The sequence below is a fragment of the Protopterus annectens genome, chromosome 8.part0 (genome assembly GCF_019279795.1).
Source record: "Protopterus annectens isolate FY-2018-M chromosome 8.part0, PAN1.0, whole genome shotgun sequence".
In the NCBI taxonomy this organism is placed as follows: Eukaryota; Metazoa; Chordata; order Ceratodontiformes; family Protopteridae; genus Protopterus; species Protopterus annectens.
Genome location: NC_056741.1, coordinates 852,382,947 through 852,404,014, shown reverse-complemented (window position 1 = coordinate 852,404,014; position 21,068 = coordinate 852,382,947). Strand labels below are relative to the sequence as shown.

Here is a 21,068-nt window from a genome sequence, read left to right as displayed (position 1 = left end):
CTGCTCCATTTCATCTCCTAATATATTTACTTTGAGCAGGTCTATCATTACAGCCTTCTCTGTATTACATTCCAACTTGATAGTTTCACTATAGGTTCACTGCTCCATTTCATCTCCTAATATACTTACTTTGAGCAGGTCTATCATTACAGCCTTCTCTGGGATGGAATGCATCCTCATTTTGTCAGAAGCTGAGGACAGACTGATGCAGGTGCTTGCAGTCAATTCCTATACGTTTTCTTGATAACTGTTATTCAGTATATATTTTTGCAAGTGGCAGAAGAACAAGGCTCAGAAGAAAATGACATAATAATGTCTGCAGGGTTATTGTTAAACAAGCCATGTAACAAATCATAGAAGTATACAAGTGAAAACATCTTCTACTTAATTCAGTGTGAGAAACAAAAAGACGTACAGTAACAGTACTAGCTTCAGCTTATCCAGTACTTCTTTCAGCTTATACAGTACTAGGTTCAGCTTAAGCGTCATCGTAATTTAAGTGTGAAGAGGTCTTTATATTGTGAAACAAGTGATTTCTACATTAATTTGTCCCAGGTTGAATTTATCTATATAAGAGTTAGAAAAAGCATTTATCGATGAAACTAATTCCACAGCATTCCACTTCAGTTGTAAAACAAGACCAGACAACATTGTACTTTGAGGTAATTTGTAAGGGCTCTTTCAAATATTTGCATTTTTCATTTGGGAAAAGTCATGGCTTTGTCCAGTACAGATTAACAGTTCCCAGCCTGGTATTCATAATCATCATCAACCCTCTTTTCCCATTTCTGCATGGGGTCAGGGTGTCTTTTCATCTCTCACCGTCTCTCTCAATTTAATGTCACTTGCCTACTTTCTTCGACATTCATGCCTGGCTGTGGCAGGTCTTCTCTCACACAATACATCCATCTCTTTGCTGGATGGCCTCATCTTCTCTTGCCTTCTTCTTGTCTACCCCAAATCTTCTGTACCTGATTGTCTTCTGTTTTCCTGCACATGTGCCTGAACCACTGTAATCTGCTCTCCTTAAACTTTTCTGCAGTTGGAGCTACCTGGACTTCAGCTCTAATGTCCTCATTTCTTTATCTGTCCCACACTGTGCATCCTACCATCCATCTCAAGAACTTCATTTTCATCACTCCTAGCTTCCTCATATGCTCTGCCTTCACTGTCCAGGTATCTGTGCCATAGAGTAATATTGGTCTCACCATTGTTTCTCACACCTTACTTTTCAGCTTCTTTTATATTCTTCTGTCATACACTACCCCTAACACTCTGTGTCAGTTAGCGGCAGTCCCTGTAATTCTAGCTTTGAGCACTTCATTTGGTCTTCCCTTCTCCTCAGCCACCCCTCCCAGGTGCATGAAGCTGTTAACCTGTTTCACTATTTTCCCTTCTATTTCAAGTATCATGTTTTTCTGATTTCTTCATTTGCTGCTATTAACAACTGTCTTATCTATACATAGTTTCAACCCATGTGCCTTCAGTTTTGCATTCCACTCCCCTGGCCTTTGCTGAAGTTCTTGTTCACAGTCTGCCTGTAATGCCAAATCTTCTGCATACAGTAAGATTGTTGATCAGTCCCCCAACATGTTTGCTAATGTAGAGCATCACTAGTATGAACAGCAGTGGGCTCGGAGAAGAACCCTGATGCATACCCACTCCCACAGTGGGAGTGGATGTGTATCAGGCTTCAACTCTAAGCCCCTCTGAGACTCTGAACACTGTTCATGCAGGTGTCATTAGGGCCTTGAACATTGCCTGCACTAACTCTACCAATGTTTCTGAAACTTCTAACCATTGCGGACTGCCCAAATCAGATTTCTTGGTACCTTGTCATATGCTTCCTCTAAGTTTAGGAATGGTCAGATGGACTCTTTCTTCCTCTGTAGCTTCTTCTCGGCCATCTTTCTCACTGCAAACATTGGGTTGGTTTTACTACATCCTGATTTGAATCCAAACTGTTCATCTCCTGTCTTACTTTCTACTGCTCTGCAGAATTTTCATGCAGTGTGACAGGAGTTTGATACCTCTATATTTCCCAAAGATGTGAACGCACTCTTTGTTCTTGTATATTGACACTAGTATGCTTATTCTCCAGTCATATGGGATATGCCTTTCTCTCCATACTGCTATGAGTACCCTCAGGAGCTATTTCTCCTCTAACTCATGCAACATCTCGATTATATCTGCTGTGACTTCATTTGGGCCAGCTGTTTTCCTGGAGTTTATTTTCCTCAGTGCTGCTGTTACTTCTAGGGTGGGGTCTTTTTCTTCTTTGCTTGTAGGCTATGTCTGGGTCAGTACATCTTCTGTGAGGCTTTCTTTATTCAGATGCTCTTAGAAGCACTCCTTCCATATGCCTTTGATGTCCTGTGGACTGGTGATCAGATTGGTACTCACAATCCCTTATAAAAGGTATCTGATGACTATCTTCTTTATCTTTCTGCTTTTGCCTTGCAACCTGAGCCATCTACTTGAGCCACTTTCCAGAAGCTATTAGAGTGCCTCTGAAGCCTTGTTCTTAGTTACTGCAAAAACTCTTAGCTGCTTTGTTAGCAAGCCAGTATTCCTTCTTAGCCTGGTCCATCTTTTTCATCTTCCACTTTTTCCTGCACTCCTTCTTTCTTTTGATGACTTGCTAGACCTCTGCATTCCACTACCAGCTTTCCTTATGTACCTTATTTCCATACCTGGCTCATCTGCATATCTGTTCTCTAGCCCTCACACATGCTGTTTTGAGGTACTGCCATTCTTCTTCTTCAACTCCACCTATTTCTTCTTCTTTCTGAACTGCTTGAGCCCTGAGTATTTCCTTGAATGCTTGTGGCTTCTCTCAATCAACTTCCTACTTTTCATCGTAGTCTTTGCTGACCTTAGAGCCTTTTCTGACCATTGCCTGCACCTAACTGTGGCAACAAGTGGCTTATGTTGTGTGCTGACTGTTTCATTGGGGATGACTTTGCAATTTCTGATTCTACCCTCATGCCCTTTCCTTTCTAGGAGGAAGTCTACCTGAGTTGCATGTTGACCAACTTCAAGCCATTTATCAGACAGAAGTCTAAGATGGCCTCTCCTTTTTTATTCATGTTACCCACCCTTGCAGACCCAGACATCCTCATATCTTGCTTTATGTGTCTTGATATGTGCATTTGGATCAGACATTATCAACACCAATTCATGTTTTCCTGCATTATCTAGTAGGTACTGTTTTCCTCACAATCCCAACCCTGCTGTGGGACACAGTTTGAAATTATGGATATTGCCCTATCCTTACACTGGAGTCTGAGTGACATGAGTCTGTCACTAATTCTGAAGACATCAGTCACTGTCTTCTGAAGTCACTCCCTCACCACAATTCCCACACAGTCTGTCTCCTGAGTATTAGACTCTAGATTCCAAGCCAAGTGTCTTTGCTGCACTGCCCTTCCATCTTGTCTCTTGGATACAGAGGATGTCTAGCATTCTTCTTTCCATCATGCCATCTACTTTCAACTTCCATCCTGTCAGTAAATCTATATTGATAACATCTATCCTTAGTTCATGTTTGGTATGTTGATTGTTTTTACATCCAGCTTTTTCTCAACAGATCTATTCCAAGTGATGAAAGCTAGGCAACTTTACAGTGGCCAGCCAGCCAGTAGCTGATTGACCTAGGGATGCTGGGCTTTATGGGAGGCATACACTGGCCAGTAGGGGCTCATAGGCCCCTCCACCATTACCATGGGTACCTGGAGTAGGTTAGAGTACGCCAGGTCCTCAATCCACTTATCACCAGCAAATAAACATGACCATTTTTGGTGACATTAGTCAACATGACCTAGTCATCTACAGCCAAGTTTTCACCATTCAGTGGCTAGACCTGCCATGGTGCTCAGTCTATGATCAGTGTTTTGCTATCTAGCAGATACTAGTCTAGACAACTCTTCCACCGATATGCACCATCTAGAGTTTGTGCTGCTCCCTACAACTCCATTCTTGGATGAGTTTGAAGTGGAAACACTCACATGTTTTTGGGAGGTGGGAGGAAACCCACAGAGACACAGGGAGAATATGCAAACTCCATACAAGCATTTGGCAGATCGAACCTTGTACCTTGTGCATAGGAGGTGAAGACCTTACCCTTTATGCCAACAGGGCATAGTTCTCAAACCAAGAAAATAGTGCTCTACTCACTATGATATATTGGTAAACTAAAACATTGGATAGTGACCATATGATAGGAACAATACAAGCGATCATAAAGCAAAGTACAATAATGTACATAAACTCACAAGTAGTTGCAAAGCTTTCAGGAAAAACAACCTTTCTCAATGCATATGCTTAAAATTAATTGCATCACTTTTTATACACCATCCCTAATCACATGACAGTGTCAATCAGAGGCAACCCTAGTTTAAAAACATATACATATTTTCCATCAAAGAATAAAAACATTTTCAAAATAACATTTAAAAAATATTTTAAAAATGTATACAGAATATATAATATAATGCAACCAGATAAACATTTATAAATTCATTTGTTTCTTTTTTAATAATGGTTTAAAACTAACTGTGGAGTTCAAACCAGGTTTTTATGAGCATCCAAACACACAATCCAATTAAATTTTGAAAATTTTCTTTCCAATCCAATATTGCCCCCACTCAAATCAGAGCTAATATTTCTATGACCCTAAACTTAAAAGTATGTTGTACCCCCATCTTCTCTATATGCCTAGCCAATGAACTGGTTAAAACCTTTTCTCTAATATCAGATAAATGTTCCAGTATTCTATCTTTCAGTCTTTTATTACTTTTCAGGAGTACTCTTTATTATACTATCAAATGTTGGAGTGACTAACTACTTTTGAAAAAAGACTTGAACAGACCAAAAAAAAAATGAAAATTAAATAGAGATGTTCTTGATTTTAAGAAGGGGTACATTTTCTCTTGACCAAAAGGTAATGAAGAGAAAATGTCTAAAGTATATGTGTGTGAGTCCATGTATTCCTTAGACCTTATTGAGTCTCAGCAGCTTGTAAATGAACCAATCCAAATGGACATGGATGCTGAGAGGTGTGATGAAGAGGGAGTGCAACATAGTGATGACATTCAGCAAACAGGAGACTTAGAATTACAGTATGGCAAAGTATTGGTAAATCCAGGACTGGAAGAGGGTTTTAGATCTCTTCAACGTGCCGTAAAGTTGGCATTACCAGAGAAAGTGGAAATAAAGAAAGAAAGAGATCATTTGCGGGGAAGAAGAAAAAAACAACTACCCAAAAGGAAGAAAAAAAAGAAGAAAGCATGTAGGTCCGCAGACACACAGCCCACTCTATGAGCAACAGGCAGAGTGTTCATCACCTGTTCTGAATTTGTCCAGTAAACTTTCCTGTTTTAAGTAAAGGCTTACAATCTGTGCCTTCTTCTACTAATTCATTGGTAGATGCTATTACAGAAGTGCAAATGTTTGCAAGGAATTTGAACTTCAAATGTTTGTTTCATGATCCTGTTAATATAGAAACTTCATGCAAATGTTCAAGTGTATTTATTCCTGATAATCAACCTGTAATCAAGGCTTTTCAAAATATCTATAAACAACAGATACAAGATTTTTATAATGAGCCTAATGCATGTAAATTTTGTAATCTGACAAGTGATGAATTTGATGCTTTAGTGAAGCTAAGGGATGATCCAGGAACTATTATAAAACAGGCTGATAAAGGAGGAGCTATAGTAGTTATGAATAGAGTTGAATATGTGGGTTTGATAGAAGAATTTTTAAATAATAATGCTGATGCCATTAAGACTTGCAAATGCAAAGTGATTTCTCTTCAGATCTATATTGATTTATGTACATTGCATATCCGAAAACACCAATTTTGTATGAGCTACCAAAGATACATAAAGATATGAACCATCCCCCTATGAGACTGAGTCTTTGGAAAGGGGTGAGTAACTGAGCCAATATGGTTATATATTGAATAAACCCTTAAACCATTTTTGAAATTTGTTAAAAATTTTATAAGAGATACAAATGAGATTTTACAAGATTTGTATTGATGGTATGCCAATAATGATGTGATGGAATACATTTTTGTTTCATTTGATGTTAATTCTTTGTTTACAGTTATTCCAAATTCCTTTATGTAAAAACTGTGAATTTTCTGCAAGAAAGATAGAAACTTTAAGCGTCTTCCTGGAAACTCTCGAGTAGCAGTGTTTTTCTGTTTAACGAGCAGCTATATAATCAAATAGAAGAAGTAGCAATGGGCACCTTGGTGGCAAATACATATGCTAATATAGCTGTGAGTCAGTAGGAAGTTGAATTCATTTTTGATCAATCTGTTTCATATACAAAGAATCCTTTTTATTACAAATGCTTTGTTGATGTTTTTTTAACTTGGAGAGATGATGAACTGACCCTGAATTAATTTTCGGCTAGTTTAGATATTTAAATTTTAAATTAGCATATTCCCAACATTAAATTTTTGGATAACACTATTAATAGAGAAGGAATGGATATTTCTACTTGTATTTATAGAAAGTAGATGCAGGCAAATATATATTTGCATAGATAGATTCCCTCCCAGCAACAGCACTATTTTTAAACATAATTTCCCTAATGTTCTACAGCCTCTCATGGCATCTCATCCATAGTGTGATCTCCTTTCCCCTACTCATTAAGATGTGCCTTTCCACTGTGCCCAAGAACAGACCTGGAGCTCTCTACCTAAATTTAAGCCAGCAAAACAGTGCACCACTACCAGACCCCATACACTGTACAGCATTAAAGAAATAGTCTTAAGAACTGCCAAAGATCCTCTACTCGTTAAGATGTGCCTTTCCACTGTGCCCAAGAACAGACCTGGAGCTCTCTACCTAAATTTAAGCCAGCAAAACACTGTGCTGCTACCAGTTGCCATGCAGTATATGGCATTAAAGGAATAGTCTTAAGAACTGCCCAAGAGTAGGTTTCTGCATTCTGCAAACTAAATATTATATTAGCTCTCTCTGTTATATGAAATTGGTGTGCGCATTACTGGAGGCTACTAATGTCCCTCCTCCACTCTCACTGAGCAATTAGTCATTCACTAAATCCAAAATCTTTAGAACCAAATTTTACTTATGCTACTTTTTATTACAAAACTAGTGTGTTTTTCAGTTCACTTAGTTGAAAACCTCTAATCTGACCTTAAAGGTAGCAATATAGTACTGGCCTAGCTGACTGTTAATCTTCTACTTGTTTCCTGGTCCGCATCATGACTCATCCCACTCCATTCGCCCTTGCTACACTCGGGCTCACTTTGCTCCCCCGCTCTACCCTACCCCAATTCCCACCCATCCTCTCTTTCATTACATTTATACTGTTATAGTCACACCCACTTACTCCCACTCACGCCCATTCACTCATTAACAACTTAACACCCTCCTACTCCTTCCTAACTACCTTGGTTCCACACCCCTCCTTGCTGTATTCAATTGCAATGTCTTACTTCATCCCACACATTACACAGCTCTTCCTATTAACTACATGCCTTCTACTGCTCCTACACTTCACAGCATTAAGCTCTCACTCCCTAACTACCAGATTAAACTTTACAGCTCCACACATTAGCCCCAAACTTTACTCTTACTCTAACATTAGCTCCATCCTTTACTACTTGGGTCCTCGTCTTTGTAGCAAACCCCTCATTCTTCCTACTAACTATTCCCTACACTATAAACAAAATTCTCTAGAACAACTTCCTCTCTTCTTTCTCTTCAAGCTGTCAGACCATATCCACAAGCTATATCTTATCTTTTCTTTCCTCATTTGTTCTGGTGAAATTCACCCTAACCCAGGTCCCCAAACTCCTGTCACATCTGCACAGTATAACACCCCTAAACACTGAAAAAATCTCCATTTAACTACTATAAACTTCCAGAGCATTTGTAACAAAACTTCTGGGTTTCATGCCTGGCTCACTCAAAACAGAGCAGGCATTCTAACTGCTACTGAAACTTGGTTGAAAACCTACCATTCAAGACTCTGAGTTTCTCCCTCCCATTTTCAATGTTATTAGAGCAGATAGATGGCATAAAAAAGGAGGTGGTGTTGCCATAATTTACACCAATACTCTCAATGTATCCCCATTTACTGACTCTATTCCATATTTTCAAAATGCCAATATTTTAATCTCATTTCTAGAAATCAATAACTCCAAAAAACTCTGCATTATAGCCATATACATTCCCCCAGGAAACAGTGCTAGAAGATATTCTATGCCGGATTTCTTTTACCATAAAAAAATGAAACAATTATACAAAGTGATATGAACATTGACTGGGCCTCCATATCTTCCAATCAATCTCCCGCCAACATAAATTTACTTCATTTTACACAACTAATCAATACAACTACTAGATTTAACTATAAAACCAATAAAGGCTCAATACTAGACTATCTCAGTAACAGGCAGCAATCCACAAAATGGCAAAACTCTTCCTCTTCTTTCATAACAACAAATACAGGTGTCCCCCAAGGTTCAGTACTGGGGCCGCTCTTATTCAGTATATTCAACAACTTTCATTCCTCTCTCACCCACAGTACTGTTATCCAATATGCAGATGATTCAACTATTATCTGCTCTGCTAAATATGTCCCCTACACTACAGCATCTCACCCAAGAGGCATTCAGTTCCATTGAAACCTGGATGTCCCAGAACCATCTAGCTCTTAACCCCAATACAACAAGCTTTTAGTATTCACCCCCCACAAAATCCAGCCCTGTTGACAAGTCACTATTCTCCATTTGATCCCAAAACAACACCATCACTGAAGTCGTCCCCAATACCAAATTGCTCGGCATCATCATTGATGACAAATTAACCTTCAAACTTCGCATCTATAACAACATCAAAAACAAAACATCAAGAACTAGCTGCCCTGTATAGGTACAACTATGTTCTTAGTCTCTCCGCAAAAAAGGCCCTAGCCTCATCCTTCCTGCTTCCAACACTTTATATATGGTGCTCCCATCCTCACAAATCTACAGTCTTCCTTAAGAGCAAAACTAGACTCTTTCTACAACAAAACTGATAAATTTGCTACAAACGCAAAATGTTCTACCCATCACTGCTCCTCACTGCATCAACTAAATTGTCTAGAATCCCCTAACTACCTCACTGGTCTACAATTAAGTACAGTCCACAAGCTCATCTACAACCCAGAAATCTGCCTTTCCCTCTCCTCCATACTGACCATGTATCAGCCTAACCGACAACTCAGGTCCAAAAACAAAATGCTACTATTCACTGATAAACCTAAGCTTATCCTACACCATCTCTAAAGCATGGAATAATCTCCCCCTTTCACTCAGGTCTATTAGCAATCCTGCCTCCTTTAAAAAATCACTCAGACATCACTTCTCCTCACATTGATTATGCTCCTGTACCCCAACACACAACCCCAACTCCTGACTGTCTCTCCCCAGTGTTATACCTCTCACTATCACTTCCTTTCCCTTCACTCTGCCTACTCACTGCTTCCCTGTCACTTTAGACTGTCATTACCCTCCCTAGCCCTTCTCATCTTCTACTATTTCTTACACTGCACTCAACTCCACATGGCATTTAGCCTAGTAGATCTATCACATTCAAAAGCTATTTGAATGCACTCTACAAACCTTGCAGTTTTATTTTTCATCATGTGTTATGTGAACATATTGCCAATTATTACTTCTATTTTTACACAATTGTAACTTGTTCAATATTGTTTTTATTAGTTTCATTCAATGTATTAGTACTGTCTGATATTTTCTGCTATGTGAATCAACACGTTTTTTGTACATAATGTTGTGAACTTTTCTGAAGTGTATTAATATTTATCTTTGTATGTAATTTTGTGGAGCTTTTCTCCTCAGGCCTCCACTGAAAATGCGCTCATTTCTGGCCTAGTGGACTTTCCCGGTTAACAAATTCAACAAAAATAAATAAAGAGACTGAATGCTAGTCTCATATCTGTGCAAATACCCAATTTCTGGCACCCTGGCAAACTCCTTTAGTGACCACCTGCTAGCCTTTGCTATTCACAACTGCTCATCTTTCTCAAAAATTCACAATATTTAGGTAATTTAAGACCTATCAAAATTCTATCCACATACCATCAACAGTATCCTAAGTAGCTACAACTGGAACTGTCTTAAAACCCTTCCACTAGATGATGCCCTCCTTAACATCAATAACTCCTTTCTAAACATCCTGCAAAGCTTAGCTCCTACTAGATCCAAAATAATTAAATCTAACCATGCCCCCTAGCTATCTAAATCTGCTAGAGAAACCATGAAAAATAGGGACAAAGCCTGGAAGCATTGTCTCAAATCTGAGAATCCTTCTCTCCTTATCCATTATAAACAGCTCTCAAACCTAGCCAAAAACCTATCTGCAAAGACAAGCCACAATACTTCTGGCAGTTACAAACAAACAGGAAAAACATTCTCAAAATGTTCTAGTCCTCCCATAAATAATCTCTTAAACCTTGGCACTAAATCTAATCCCTGCCCTTACCCTTCCATGCCACCTAACCAAATCTCCTCTAAATTCAACTACTTATTTGATACTATAGCTAAGATTAATACCTCATTTTCCTCACCCCTACCAAATGACTACATCCTTATAACCATCTCCCCTCCTCCTCCACCTCACATTCTCTCCAGCTCTAACATCCCAACACAAAACTATATACAGGACCCCTAACTAGAATTCAATCTCTCTCTCCTATCTCCACTTCCTCTATCAAAAACTCCTTCTGAATCTAAAGCCCTGTTCTAATTCTGTCGACAAAATTCCTGCCAACTTCCTTAAGATTGCTGCTGATGCTGTAGCCTACCCAATCAGCATACTTAGTAACAGGTCCATACAAGAATCTTATGTCCCTTGTCTCTGGGAAAGAGCTATCATCGTTCCTCTGCATAAAGGTGGCCCATCCTCTGATATCTCTAACTTTCACCCCATTGTTATACTTTTTCCTATCTCCAAAATTCTGGAAAAATGTATCCAAAAACAACTTATCCATTACCTTCTATATAATAAAATCCACTCCCTACCCCAACATGGATCCAATCCTAGGCACAGCACATCTACTGCCCTAATCTTCTTCTTAGATATAATCAATAAAGCCCGAGATTTAGGTCATACACTATCAGCTTTTTTCCTGGATCTATCAAAAGTATTTGGTGCTATTTCTTATTCTATCCTCCTGTCCCAACTTTCTTCTATAGAATTATCTACCCAGTCTCTTAACTGGTTTAAAAGCTATCTCTCAGACAGGCAACATGCTGTTAAATGGCAAAACTCTATTTCCCCCCTACATTCATAACCCTACAGGTATTCCATAAGGCTTAATTCTAGGTCCTCTTCTGTTTAACATATTTATAAATAATCTTCACCAAGCTATTTTAAATGCCTCCCTACTCCAGTATGCAGATGACTCGATCATAGTCTGCCCTGCTCCCAACCCTAACATACTGCAACAAATGACCAAAGCAGCTTTCTCTGCTGTAGAATCTTGGCTCCATAAAAAACAACTTTCTCTAAATGCCAAAAAAAAAAACTTATACTGTTTACCCATAATACAAACACAACCATCAACAAAGAAGATTTCAATATACTTTCACTGAACTCTATAAAAATTGAATTAGTAGCCAGTACCAAACTATTAGGAGTCATAATCGATGAAAACCTAAAGTTCGATCTGCACATTCAATCCAATATTAATAAAACACACAAAAAACTAGGGCTGCTATATAAGCACAATAGGTTTCTCTCCTTATCAACTAAACACGCTTTAGCTCTGTCTTACTTATTACCCTCTTTAAACTATGGTGCACCATTGTTAATTAACTTGCAGTCTTCCTTGGAAGTAAAACTAGAATCCTGCTACAACAAGATTGCCAAATTTGCTAGAAGTAGTCGCCATTCCTCTAATCATTGCATCGCCTTAAGGAAACTTGAGTAGCTTGAATTCCCCTACTACTCCTCCAGCTAACTACCTCACATAAGCTTATTTCTAACTTCAAAACTGCCCTACATAAGCATCCCCTCTCCAACTGGATATGTAATTGCTCAAATGCCCCAAACACCCCTCATGATGCCATCACTTGACTTTTCTCCCCTTCAGACCCAATCTGCCACTGCACTATCTCGTCTCTCTAACCACTGTCCTTTTTTTTTGCTCTCTATGATCACTGGGAATTACCTAGTCTAAATATATAGCATTCTACTGACTTGAGAATTTTCTTATTTGACATCTTCTGTAACTAACTGCAATTCATTTTGAAACTACTGTATATTGAATTTCCTATGAAATTGTGCATATTTTTTGTACTTATCTGTATCTTATTTTTGAAATCACTTGTAAGGGACATAGAATTCGAAGCTTATGACTAGTTTGAAACTTGTGGATTGTGCCCACTTTAATTTGTACTTATGAAACTATGGATTTTTGCTTTTTATATGTTTTGTTACTTTAGAAATATTGTATTTAATTATTGATGTTGGAGATTTTCTCCCCAGGTGTCCACTGAAAATGGACTCAGTCCAGCCCAGTGGACATTCCCAGTAAAGAAATTTTAATAAATAAATAAATAAAATAAATAATGACTTATACATCCTAGCTATGTTTACAAAGGTATAGTAAAAAGCTAAATGAAGCTGTCTATAGAGTGAGTGTTGAACAAATGACTAAGGAAGCAAAGGAACTATGAAAGTCATATCCTAATGGAAACGTATGATGATCTAATAAAGGAAAGTGAAGACCATTCTTCTCAGCTAGTGTTGCAGGGAGCAACATCTGTGAAGAACCATGAACTGGCAATGGAAATAATAATAATAAAAGTACAAATAAAAATAAGTTATGCTATCTGACTAAATATAACTCTAGAACAAAAGCATTATTAATATTATTATACAGAACTGGCCAATACTAACCACTATACCAGAACTAAGGGAGTACTTAGGAGAAGTTAAAGCAACAGCTCTGCGATAAAGATTTGAAATCTAAAAATGGTGGTTGTCCTATTACTGATTTGGGGGGGAGATGTTGGTTTGGAAATGGAAGTTGGAGAATTTAATTTGATCATCCATTGGGATGCTGATAAAAAAACAGTTTTGAACTCCATAGTGAGTATTAAACCATTATTAAAGAAACAAATTAATTTATAAATGTTTATCTGGCTGCATTATATTATATTATATATCACACATACATTTTTTAAATATTTTTAAATGTTTTTCAAAAATGTTTTTATTTTTTGGAGGAAAATATGTATATATTTTTAAACTAGGGACATCTCTGAGACTATCATGTGATTAGGGATGGTGTATAAAAAGTGATGTAATTAATTGTAAGCATATGGATTGAGAAAGGGTGTTTTACCTGAAAGCTGTGCAACTGTTATAATAAATTATTTTTACGCTGGTGTTTGAAAGCTCCGACTAGGATTTTTGAGTTGTCTTTATGTACCGTTGATCCTCCATTTTGCAATCTCTGCACTGCTTGTTGTATTTTATAAACTCTGAAGTAACCAAATCAAATCAATCCAATATTTATTGAAAAGTTTAGCACTTTGGTCCTGCTGCATGGGACTTCTTCAGAACTATTAAAAACAATGGTATCACATCATTTTATATCAGAACAATCAAATATCTTAATTAATTAGTTAGTAAAATGAGTAAATAAATCAAGTAAATAAAGTATTATTAATTATTATTATTTAATTGACAGTTTGTTTACTTGATTTATTTATTCATTTTACTAATTAATTAATTAACAAGATGTTTGTTCACTACCCAGTGATTTGGTTTAACAATGGGGCATGGTCCCTAAACTGGCATTGATGTTACCTATCTTAAAATGTTATATTTTGTATTACATGGAATGTATTCTTTACTTTTATACTTCTTAATTCTATTGCAAAACACGAAGCAAAATCATCCTTTGAAACCAAATGTGCAATGACATTGTCATAATTTATGAAATAAAGCTATGTATGAGCCTGCTGAAATTTGGGACCTTTTTTTGTTTGTTAACTTATAAGTCAGACACACATGCATACACAATAATAAAGAGTAAACATAATAAAATAGCTACAAATTATAGGAAATCTAAACAGAAAAATAATTTTAATTCTGTGTAAGGAGATTAAAGTACATTAAAGAATATGCTTCCAAAATGTATTTTCTTAAGAAAGTCCTGTAATAGGTTCATAGGTTCATAGGTTCATAGGTTCATACTAGGCTATCTGCCCTAGGGCATTTATAAGCCTAGCCAGAGTGTGTTTGGCTTTTGACACCCATTTTAAATTAATTTTGCTATGCCCTTTTTCGAGGTTAGTATACTGTGCCTCTGTCTAACAGTGACACAGAAGTGATACCCGGGGTAAACCTATGATCCCCCATCCACTCATCAAGATTCCTCTTGAAGAGAGTCAATGAGGGACTCTGCCTAACCTGGACTGGCATTTTATTCCAGAGTGAAGGGAGCCTCTGGGTTATGAATCTGTCCCTCCAGCATGTCCTATTTATTTCAGTGCTGAGGTTCAAGTCTCTCGAGCGCATAGCCTGATGGGATTTGGATTTTCTGAGGTGCAGCATGTCCATTAATTTTGGATTGGACATGGCTTTATACGTCAGGCACAGATTGCCTCTGAGCAGGCGGTATGCCACTGAGTAGAGCTGGAGTTTCTTTAACTGGGCAGCATATGGCATCTGTTTGAGCCCTTTGATCCTCTTGGTGAGGTACTTTTGGGGTCTTTCCAGTTGCTGCACGTGTCGTAAACTCTAATGTCAAAACAGCCTTACTCCTGTGACTCCTTTATCTGATTTTCATTTCTATCTTTAAGAAACATCTTAGTGCTCTGGCCAAAATTCATTGCAAGAGTTTGTTTTTTAAGTCTCATGCCATGCTCATTGAGACAATCTTGTACATTATCAAAATTACTTTTAACACTGGTTTCTTTAGTGTTGGAACCTGTGGTAATCAATGAGACAGCATCTGAATACATAAATAAAAGTCCTATGCAAATTAACTAAGGAAAGGCCCTTTACCAAGTTATTGCATCTTACTGGCCCCAAAAAGATTCTGTAGGAATAGTAGATAATAAGGTACTTTTTTGAAACTGAAAGGTAATAAGTTTAAACAGGCAAATTAGCCACATAAGTACTTATTGAATCAGTTAATTAACCCAAGTACTATTGAAACCCAAGGACAACATGTCTTCCAATAACTGCTCATGGTCCACTACACTGAAGGTTTTTAAAAGATTTATAAACAATAAAGAAACTGTGAGATCTTTGCCCAGTGGCAAATAAATAGTCTGAAATTTAATCAACATTGTCTGATTAAATGCATAACAAAGGATCAGAATCCATGCTGGACATCTGATAGTGAATCATGATTTTCCATACAACAGGAGACCTGTTGATATACACTTCTTTCAAAATGTTTTGACAAAGGTGGTAGAAGTAAAGTAAGAAGATAATCCTTACTTATATTTTGTTTCCCCTTTTTTGTGTACAGCACACAATGTTTATAGTCATGGAAGGGAAAAAAGGCTGTATAACAAAGAAAATGTCTAAATCTATTTTACAGCTTATTAATGATGGTGAAAACAGTTGATATCTGCAGGACAGACAATGAATACTTCTGTCTAAAATATCAGTAGTATGCAAATCATGAAGTGGAGATGGGATTGTTTCTCTGTTTTGGTGCAGTATTCAAAAACTCCTGTATTTAGTAGACAACTTAAACTAAAGGATGCAGTGTAGGGTCACAAGATCTAAAGGACTACACCATTTGTTTTTGATTAATTGCTCTGATGAACATTCTGACATTCCCATAGTAGTACTGAACTCCTTTGTCTGTCCAGGATGTTGGTCCAGTGTTTGGCTAAGAGAAAGTAGCCTCTGCCCTCTTCTAATATTTTTTCTCCATAAGATAGTTTAAGAGGAGGATCGTATCAGAAGCTCTTTCATGTAGAGTAAGCAGTGATGCTTCAGACATTGAACTTTAAGACAGTTTTACAGATGATCATGTACATCTAACTTATTATTTCTCTACTGTGTCTTGCACAAGTAGGTTAACCGTAGTGCAAGTACTCAAGCTGAAGTAGTAAAGTATTTGTTTCAATGGCTAATCTTGTTTCAATGATTAGGTGAGTTTATGGCAGAATCTAAATAGTTGACATTCCATTTAGCTGAGATGATGGCTAAAGTCAAAATGGGTGCAGTCATTTTCCTAGATATTTAAATAATTGCACATAATATTCAGCATAGGTATCACTGCTGCAGTGTCATTAGCCCTTCTTGGCCTGAATGCTAGAACATTTGGATATCCTCACAGTGGTGCTCAACTCCTCTGTCTGCCAAGGATGTTGGCCCAGTTTTGACTTAGAGTGAGCAGTCCATGTCCTCTTCAAATCTTTTTTTTTTTTCATATAACGAGATGAGTATTTCAATATGTCTGAGAGTCCATTCAAGCAAGTTAACTTCCAGAGAACAATGGGTATTGAGTTTAGAACCTGTTTTGCATATTTTTAGCTTGAACTGACCTACTATCTTTGTCACATTGTATTTAGTTTTGCTTATTTTATCTGAGATTTTTTAAAATCATTTTTATTGATTTTAAACAGTTAAAATTGTACAGATTTAAATAATCACACAAAAAAAAAACAGAAAAGAGAACTACTTACATAAGTCCACAACAACACAGGAATATTTAACAAAGCCATTAATATTTTTTTAATATATCATTTAGCTTTTGCCAGCATTTACTTTGATGTATAAAATTGGATGTTCTCATTTTTAAAGTTAATAATTCTTTCTTACATACATCCTTAGCTAAAAAGATAAAATCAGAGAAAGATAAAGCAGTTTTACATTTCCAGTTTTTAGTAAGTATTTTTCTTGCTATGGTTTAGATGGACAAAAGGAGAGGCACCTGTGATCTAGGGATAACATCTGGTATGGGGAAATTGAACAACATTAACAAATTGGATATAATACATTTATCTGACCACAAAGTTTAAGAGAAATCTTTAAATTCATTTCAAAAAGTTAAAACCATTTTGCATTCCAATATCATACGAGTCCAATCTGCAACTAAATCACCATTGCATTTAATGTTTTCAGTTTTATAAATTAATTCAGTTTTGTTAGGGATTAAAAATATTCTATGAAGGAATTTCTAACTATAGATTTTCCAATAAGGGGAAGAAATAGTCATTGAACTAGCTTTTAGGATTAACTTTTTATCTTTAACAGAAAACTCACTCCCATTTATTTTTGTGGAATAACTCCAAAAGGATGTATTTACGGTTATAAATTCTATTCTTAAGATCTTAAATATTATTGATAAATATGATTTGTTTTTATATATATTACTATTAATATTAAACAAAAATTCAAACATTTTATGAATATGTTTTTCCCAATAATCTATAAAGATTTTAAGTTTATCACTTATATATTTATTACAACTTTGGATGCTCAACCAAGTGTTCTTTTCTATGGAGTACTTTGCAATAAGAAGACTGGTAGTGTATAGTTTACTTCCATTTAAAAATTGGTGCCGAAATAACAAATTCATTTCTTTAAATTCTAACATTTTAGTTGTATTAAGTGTATCTAAGCAACCATAAGTATTAGATATAGGAAATAATAGAAAAAGTAAATATTTAACTATATAATTAGAATTTGTAAATGTCTTAAATGGTGAAATTTCATAGGTCAGTGCCCTATCTGGAAAAGATCACTAGTAGCTGTGTTTAAAGAAGACAAATTCTACCCAAGGACTATCACTTTCAGTGTCCAATTTACTTGGTGGATAAAGACTGAGTCTCCTACTGAAAAAAATATGTGACTTGTAATAAAAAGCCTCTACTACATTTGATCCAATAACCTGTGGACCTTCCAGGTACACAAAACTATTTTGGCAATGGGGCTAGGGGTGTCTGCCCCTTTTGCAGCAGGACAACCCTTGACCAGTTGATAAAAGAAGAATAACATTTCCATGAAGGAACACATGCACAGACAAATGAAAACACTCAAGAAACTAATGATTAAAGAACCAAGGGTAGGGAGCAGGAGACTTTAGTGACCTTGCCAGTCCCAAAGAGGCATAAATGTGTCAGCCTGAGTGAAGTGTTGCCTTGTCCATCCCCAGTCTCATTACCTCCAAAAACTGTATCCCCATGTTTCCTAGACCATTCGGAGGTAGGCACAGGGGTAGTTTATTTTATCCAAACTTTCATAAACTTACTGCCTGGTATGGATGATGACTTTATTTTTGTAATACTTTTACTGAATTATCACTAAAGACATAGGCAAACATACATTTATATAAAAGAAAATAAACCATATTAAAATATTCCTGGTTGCAAACATTATACATCACATCTGCTTTTTGTATAACTACCATCAATCCAATATTACATAAACTGCTCAATTCCTGACTTCTCTTAAATCTCAGTCCTCCTCCAATAACCTTATTCTGCATGTATTGTTTCCACAATTTTCATTTTTTTCTATGTAATTTGCTCCTACCTTATTCTAAAGATCTCACTTCCAGTTCTTTTATCTCTGTTAAAAAGTTCAGTACTTTAAATACAATTGGTTTAGACTTTGACTTCCATTTTCTAGCAATTGCTGTTTTTTGGCAGCCACCAGAATTAAACTTAGCAATGCCATACTAACTTTAGGCAATTCAGATCTTGTATCCCAGCTCAAAAGAATAATTTCTTTAGTTATACACATTTGCTCACCCAATTTTTGCAGACAAAGTACTCTGTAGGGAATTTTTGAAGTCTGCCAAGTCATTACACTCATATGTTCCTAGTTATCTCTTTTTCCCCATCAAATCTCTCTATTGTAGCTTATTTTAACCATACAGCACTGGGTTTGCTTCAAGTAAATCTACTTGTGTAGCTTAAGGCCAGTGTCCTTTTGTAAGCTTACTTCTGCTCATATTTTATTTCTTTTTATTTTATTTCTGGTAACTATACCTTTAGAAACTTTATATCCTTGTCCCTCAAGCTAGTTTTTCACTATCTTTTTCTGATTGTTTCTATGACTTCATCTTGACCAGGGTGCCAGCCCCGCTCCGTTTGCCCTTGCTATGCTCGGGCTCACTTTGCTCCCCTACCCTACCCCCATTCCCACCCACCCCATTACAATTACCTTTATACCTAACTATCCCTCCCCTTCCTGTCCCACTAGTCATTACAATTCTACTTCCTGCCTATTGCCACAACCATCTTACTAATCTGTCAATCTTGTCAACACCACTTCCTCTATACCACTGAGTCTCTGCCTACTCTATCTGACCATATTTTATTCCAACATGTATTATTTTCTAATATCTTCTACACTACTCCTTATTCTCTCTATCTCCACCTCTTAGCACTCCAATCTCTCTGACCCACTCCTATGTTTACCAACTTCTGACTCATGCAACATATATCCAACTACTTCATCTTTTACTATCTCCCCTAATCTCTTTACTACCTCTACCTCAAGTCTATATAAACTATCCATAATACAGGTTTTTAAACCTTTCCACAAAGCTAAGTCAAAACTATACAAACTCTGTCTAGCATCTACTACACACTCTCTCCTCACTAAAAACCTACTTTGTTCTGGAGATATCCATCCCAACCCTGGCACCTCTTCTCTCCCCAAAACTACCTCTACAGTGCTCCCATCTTACTCCTCTAACAGTCACCAACCTCAGTCACAACAATCATCTCCATCCAAATACTTAACTATTTACTCATTGAATATTCAGAGTCTAGCAAATAAAGTCACTGAGCTGCACTCATGGATAGCTCTCAATACCCCTCACATCCTCTCCCTATCTGAAACCTGGCTCAAGCCACAAATCTCAAATAGTGAAATACTCACACCAGGTTATAATATATTCCGATCTGATAGGCCTGTAAAAAAGGTGGTGGCGTGGCCATCCTCTACTCAAACATTCTTAATCTCTCACCATACCCTTCCCCAATTCCTGACTTCCTCCCAGCTGAAATCATCATCCTTAACTGCCATCTGAATCCCCACAAAAAACTTGCAATTGCCTCTATCTACCTTCCTCCTGGTAACAATCTGCCCATTCTTGAAAACATCCTATCCTGGTTCTCCTACAACATACCATATGAGACACTTATCCTTGGTGATGTCAACATTGATTGGTCCAGACTCACAACTGACTCCCCTCAACTCAGTATCCACCTACACGGCTTCAACCAACTTATAACATCTCCCACTCACTTCCATAAAAATTCCACTTCCAGCTCCATCATAGACTGGATCCTTACCAGTTCCCCCCACCATTACCACAATCCCACCACCTTACCTGACTCCCTCAGTGATCATCTCCCTACCACCATCTTAAGACACTACTCCCATATTCCTAAACCCCACCTTATCAGAGACTGTTGAAAACTATCGACTTTAAATTCATCCAAATTTAACTCCATTCTCCACAACATAGATTGGTCCATCCTAAAACACCTCCCCCTAAACGATGCTGTAAGCACTTTCAACAGCATCTTCATGAATACTCTAAACTTCTTAGCTCCCTCTAGGAAGATCAGAGTAAAATCAAACCATGATCCCTGGCTCTACAAAGAGACTAGGTCCCTTATGAAACAAAGAGTTCATGCTTGGAAAACCTGGACTAAAACTAAACAACCACCTTTTCTTCAGAAATACAGGCAACTGAGGAACCTTGCAAAAAAACATACAACTAATGACAAAAAGTTATACTATAGCTCTGCTCAGCTTAACAACAAATCCAATCCTCGAAAATTTTGGTCAACTCTCAACAACATCCTCTATCCTGGAAAGCCTTCTAATCCCTCCCCATACCCTAACTCTTCCTCTCAGGAAAAAGCTACCCTCCTGAATAAACACTTTATCTCTTCCAACCAAAATATGGTAACCTCTAAGCCAAACTCTACTTCGACAACCACCTCTCCAAGTCCCACTAATACAATTTTGTTTTCTTTTGAGCCAGTTCCCATTACTTACATCAGATCTCTACTACTC

The 21,068-nt window shown here is 37.1% G+C and overlaps 1 protein-coding gene across 1 annotated transcript in view; it reads right to left on the bottom strand.

Annotated features, from left to right (window-relative positions):
- The window catches only part of LOC122809108 (D(2) dopamine receptor A-like), a 1,564,287-nt gene that overhangs the window by 354,420 nt on the left and 1,188,799 nt on the right, over positions 1 to 21,068 (bottom strand). The window lies entirely within an intron of this gene.